This window comes from Malania oleifera, chromosome 7 (assembly GCF_029873635.1).
Source record: "Malania oleifera isolate guangnan ecotype guangnan chromosome 7, ASM2987363v1, whole genome shotgun sequence".
In the NCBI taxonomy this organism is placed as follows: domain Eukaryota; kingdom Viridiplantae; phylum Streptophyta; class Magnoliopsida; order Santalales; family Ximeniaceae; genus Malania; species Malania oleifera.
The window spans coordinates 109,268,138-109,274,679 of record NC_080423.1 but is presented as its reverse complement, the minus strand read 5'-3'; positions in this window follow the sequence as shown (position 1 = coordinate 109,274,679).

Below are 6,542 nucleotides of genomic sequence, written 5' to 3'. Positions count from 1 at the left end.
GCCACAATATAGTTTGACTAGTTGTGCATGTGCTATCTGGAGATTCGTCAGATGTTGCTTTAACCAAGTGACTTCACAACAAGTAGATGTCATAGATTGGTACTCTGCTTCAGCCGAGGATCGCGAAATTGTTGTTTGCCTTTTGGTCTTCCAAGAGATTGGTGATTTTCTAAGTAGGATGCAATACCCAGTAATAGATTGACGAGTATCTCTACATCAAGCCCAGTTTGCATCACAAAATGCATGTATTTGAATATCACTAGAAGTTGATAGAACAATTCCTTGGCCAGGTAATTGTTTGAGGTATCGTAAGACTCAACGTGCCGCATCCAAATGAGATGTTAGAGGTTCGTCCATGAATTGACTCAGTATGTGTGCTACTTATGCTAAGTCTGGCCTTGTGATCCCAACCAATCGTCGATATGAAGATGGATCTGAGAGTAGTTCTCCATTAGTCTCACTAAGAGCCAAATTTGGTTCCATAGGTAGGTTTCCTAGTGTAGCACTACGAAATTCAGTTTCCTCAATTATCTCCAACGCATACTTCCTTTGTGATAAAGAGATTCCAGTTTTTAAGCGAGTCACTTCTATCCCCATAAAGTATTTCAAAATACTAAGGTTTTTGAGTTTGAAATATTTTCCCAAGTATTTCTTGAGTGCATCATGTCGCAACGTTACTAAGGTGAACTGGACAAGGTGGTTTTAAAAATATTTTTGTGAAAAACATAGTGTAATGGAGTCGCCACTAACCTTTTGGAGTGTGGTTAGAACACTTGATTACTATCCAATTAAGGTTAGAATCGGTTTGCGTTACTAGAGTCGGGTTCTAGAGTTCGGTTACACGAGAGGAAGGTATTAGCACTCCCTATACGCCCATTCAACGAACGGTACCTAATTAATTGAAATTATCCCACAAATTAAATTTAATAAGCCTTTGAAATTACTCTCTTTCAAAAACTGCAATGAAATGTACAAAATAAATATTATATAAGTATTCCCTCATAACCGGAGCATATCGTACTCTGAAGAGCTCATGCCTCCCTTTTAAATCATTGGGATCGGAAAAACAAGAAAATAGGGTACAAAATAAACTCTCGGCATTTTGAAATTTAAAGGGTTTTTCTAAGTATAAAAATAATATTCCGGGAGGTTTTGGAATTCGTTCAAGGAAAAGGTGATTGAAGATAACTTTTCAAATCCAAAAATATTTTTCGAAGCTTTTCTAAGATTTTTCTGCATTTTTATGTGATTTTTCTAAGTACAATAACATTTTTATAGTTTTTCAATATTTTTCCCAAATTTTTAAATAACAAAAAGACAATTAAAGAAAAATGGTGAAAATCAAGTTGATAATATTTTTTTGAATTTTCTCACAAGTTCTTTGAATTTTTTTGTCATTTTTATTAAGTTTTTTTTAATGACAAAAATGATGATTAAGGCTAAATAATGAAAATTAAGTATGAAAATATTTTTTGGAACTTTCTCCTGATTTTTTTGTAATTTTTCTGAACTTATTGTGAATTATTGAAAGTTTAAATAATATTATAATAAAATAAAAAATTAAACCAGTTCTATATCGGTTCAAAAAACTTGAACCAATTCGGAGAAGCCGGTTCAAAAGGGGTCAACCTATTTGAAGTATGGTCAAGACCATATACATGTCAAGGCTTGGTTGAGAGACCTATGTGGGCCATGGTAGGCCACATGGCCTCATTGTGATCGTTGTGTGAAGGCAATGATCGAATGGCTAAGAAGGAGCCACGTGACACAGGCGCGTGCAGAGACAGGGATGCCACATGTCGCTAATTAGATAGGGGAAGCGTACATTGAAGGGGCTCCTGACATGGATTGATCCTAACCGTTGCTGGGGATTAAGATCTGACGGATAAGGGAGTGACCACGTAGCACTTGGTTCGGGTGGAGGAGAAGATGCCATGCATCGATGAGTAGTTGGTGGAGTGGGTTCTGAGGGATGTCTGACGCAGTGAGCATTGATGACGGCTCCTGAAGCGAGACGATCTCAACCGTTGATGGGAGTCAGTGATCCAAGGGCGACGGAGAGACATGTCAGGATGGCTAACGTGGGTGAACCGTGGCCATGTGGGGGGAACTTTTATCGAATGACGATTGATCAAGCACGCATGGATTGCTTGCGTGGCTTTGATCTGAGGCATCTATGGAAAACACGTAACGGTCGGTGATGAAAGGGGCCACGTGGCTATCTGATCGAATGGATATGAGCATGCCACGTGCTGGAATCCTATGGTTTTGAAGGCGAACATATTTAAACTATAAAAAAATTCATTTTTCCTCATTTTAACACTTTTCCCCTCTCTCGAGAATGCTCTCTCCCCCCCCCCCTTTGTTGTTCGAACGCACATAAACCCTTAGGGTTTCTTCATCTTCTCGATCCCTCTCAATCCCTCTCCTCTCTTCTCTTTGTTCATCCTTGAGCAAATCGAGACCCTAACTTGTCATCCTCCTCTGTCCCCTACAAGCAAGAACCCTAAAGTTCTTCTACAACTCGCTTACCTCTCTGTCTTTTGGTTATCGAAATCCTAAGTCTTTATTTCAAACTCTTCGATCTCACCTTCTATCCACAACTCTCATTCCCTTTGCCATTTGACGATCTAAGCCCTAACTCACCCTTTGTTCCCTTTGAGCTCTGCTTAACCCTCCAACTCCACAAGGTTCCAGATCTGAAGTCTCTAGTTTATCTATGGTTTGAATGTGCAAGATCGAAAAGCGGGGACACGAACCTAGATATAAGAAGGGTCTACTAAAGAGAAAGCTAAGTATCTTCACATTTTCTCATTTTCTCCTACTATTTTTTTATATTATTTTTTTGATGCGTGATATGTGCGATCTGGAAACTGTGATTTTCATAAGTATTTGTTGTTCTGATGTTTTGGTGAGGTATTGGGATCTCTAGGTGGTTAGTGTGAGAGTCCATTATAGTTAGGGTTCGGGGACAAAGACGAGTCACCTTGTCTCGACCAGTGAGTGGAACCAGGGTTGACTCACGTGAGTCAACATGGTGTGTGGTGTGACTCGGGTGAACTTGTAGAGACTCAAAAATTTTAATTTATGAAAATAATAAAGGAAAAGTAAAGAAAGAGAAAGAAAAAGAAGGAAAAAGGAATTATAAAAAAAGGGGCATCAGTAGGGACTCATCGACGAACTCATTGTCTACGTCGATGAATGTCCTTCTAGGTCTCATCGATGAAGTACACGTGTCTCATCGACGAGGAGATACTGAGAGCAGAGAATTTCAAGCTATTAAGGGTTCATCGATAAACTCATTACATTCGTCGACGAACGCCCTTCTATGGTTCATCGACGAGTACACGTGTCTTGTCGATGAATGCACATGGCCAGTGGTCTATATATATGTTAAAATCATATTTCAACAAGGAAATTCATTTCCTCTTCACTCTCTATCTCTCTAAACTTCAAATCCTCCACCTTCTCTCTTTATTTTCAGCTCCATTTTAGCCTGTTTCGACGATTAGAGGTTACCACGAGGATCTAGGGATGATTCTCTGCAAGTTGACCGAAGCAGATTGTTGATTTGGAGTCTTTAGGAACCACTCCAAAATCAAGGTAAGTGAGTTATTTTAGGGTTTAAGTGTTAATTTGGAGTATATAGGACACTAGGAAATGTTAAATGAGAAATATTATGAGGTTGAGTTGATTGAGCTAGGGAATAATGTGATTTCAGGGTTTGGAGTTTTGAACGCCGCGAGCATGGTTTAGGGTTTTCAGCAAGCTTCTTGGGAAACAAGTAAGGGGATATGTAATGACCCAAAAATTACACCATTTTTTTTATAAATAAATTACTCTGATACCCCTGTTATAGCATCTCAAGCCTCAAATGGGCACTGAGGTATTCTTGTATATAATGGACACACCTATGCAGCGAAAAACATAATATCATACATCCATATATACATACAATACCAGAATTCAGTGTTTCTAAACCATAGATACATTTTTACACCTCTCACCATTACCATCTATCCAAAAACACAACCCTCTGAACACACTTACCCTATAGGTAGGGCAATCGAGAGGTCACTCTATCTGCAAGCCTAATCTGCTCATCTAAATGGTTCACTTGAAAAATGTTAGAGTAATGGGACGAGACGACGCTCAGTAAGTGGAATTATACTATTACTAGTGTGTGGTGACCGAGTTGCATAACTATTATAATAATATCTGAAATTGTATAAGCTGGTAAATCAATATAAAGTATATATTACATTCATCGTAGTTTAAAATGTAACTGTATCATCTGAGTTTTCTACTTTTCATTCTTCTAATATCATACTATATTATTAAATGTTGTAAATCTGTATACATATACATAACTGTGATTTTTCCCTGGAAAATTGTATGTCATGATTTAACCCCTTATCACAGGATTATGCGGTCCGTAAGCTGGACTTAACTCTAGTTGGTCTACCAGATAAGTCACTGTACTCTACCCTTCTTCAGTCCGACCAAACTGCATCCTCTCCTAAGTACAGAACTGGACTACTACCTTGTCAAACCGAGCTCCCTCAACCCAGAGCCCTAGGGAGATTGTAACCACTCTGGGCCCGGTTGACGGAATCCACATATGTGATTGCACTCTGATCTGTACATAACAACGGTACCGTGTTCTGCTAAATGTATCTGTCTGTAATATTTCATCAGGGATCTAATACAAAATATATATACTACTACTACTACTATAATTACCCTACTATTTTCATCATGTTTCCAAAATAACCATAACACAATAAATCTGAACTAGAAATACTGTAATCATCTGAATAGTATAATTGTAGTATCTGATTGCTATAACTGTATATTTGACTGTAATATCTGACTGTATACTCTGTAAAATCTGAATGTTATGGTTTTAGGAAACATGACATTCTGTAATTACTGTAATATACTGATCTGGATAATATTTATAATACTTGTTTGATAAATATCTGTCTATATCTGTAAACACTGTAAATCATGATATTGTGGAAAAACTATATAAATTCTATATCAAACAAACATTCACTCAGGCCACACAAATATTCAAACTCATATTCTAAAAAACTGGATAATAAACTAGTATATATATATAAATATACACAAAATTTCATATAACTTTTCTAAAATTCTCTAGCATAACATATTTCCCTTACTTGATTTCTGGAAAAGCCCCTACTATATCTGGTCTTACACCTACAGGGTTCCCCGCTCAACATGTTGAAAACAACTTCTCCTATAACAAAATATCAGTATTTCTTCATGTACTACTTTTTTTATAACTATGGGAAAAGCAAATACTAAATAAAATATCTTACCCTAAAATTGTAATGAAGTTCAAATTAGCTCCACCAACGATCCACTCCAACAGATTTGCAGAAAACGTTCTCAGGAGCGTCGTGGTGGCCTCAGATCGTCAAACTGGAGAAAAACGGAGCTGGAATCAAAGAAAGAAGGGGAGAGGGACGTTTTTAGTGTGTGTGTGTGTGTGTGAGAGAGAGAGAGAGAGAGAGAGAGAGAGAGAGGGTTCCTGCGCCAATTTGATGCGAAAAAATTCGGTTTTGACTCATTTATAACCCCAGATTCGTCAACGAGACACATCATCTTGTCGACGAGTCCATGAAGAAAGTTCGTCGATGAACATTGTTGACTCTACGAGTCCAATCTTGTTTTGATAATGACAAATCACTTGGTATTTGATCTGTGCATTGAGTTTGTGAACAGGACTTACACTAAGCATGCACGGAAAGATAACGAGTTATGGAAGTCTTTATGTAAAGCTTACAAATCTTGAAAAGCACCATGGAACTCAAAGAGTACGAGAATCAAGATGCAAGCGGCGAAGTTCAAGAATATCTTGGGAATGGGTATTTAGAACTCATGTACTTACATTCTCGTATGATTTAAATTGAGGCTCAATATAACTTAGAATGATTGTTAGGATTCATGCATTTCATGTACACCATTAAGGAACTTACATGGGCTTAGAAAGGTTTTTAAAATCATGGAAAACTTGTTTTATAAAAGACCTAAGCAAATAAGCAAAGCAGTATTTTGAATTGGAAATGAATAATTGAGAAAAATTGGACTTTGGTAGCCTAAACTCAACCTCAGGCGCCTGAAAAATTTCTTCGGTTGCCTGAAGATTAAGTTTGGTAGCCTGAAGAATAAAATGGGAAAACAAAACTTGACAGAGGTACTTCGGTCGCCTGACCCTGGAACCTCAGACGTCTGAAGTTGTCACTTCAGGAGCCTGAACCCCACTTTGGTTGCCTGAAGTCGCGGGAAAGTCTAAAAATCAAATTTTTATTAAAAGGACTCGTGAGCTATTTCATTGATCCAACGGCTGAGATCAATCCTAAGGGTAATATACTATATATTCTGAATATCTAAACCCTAGAAGAGAGGTTAGACACACAAGAAAGAGAAGAATACACCTTGTTGCAAGAACGTTGAAAATCTACTCCTAGTGTCATACAATTGCCTACTCTTCAATCTCTAATCTTCAAGCT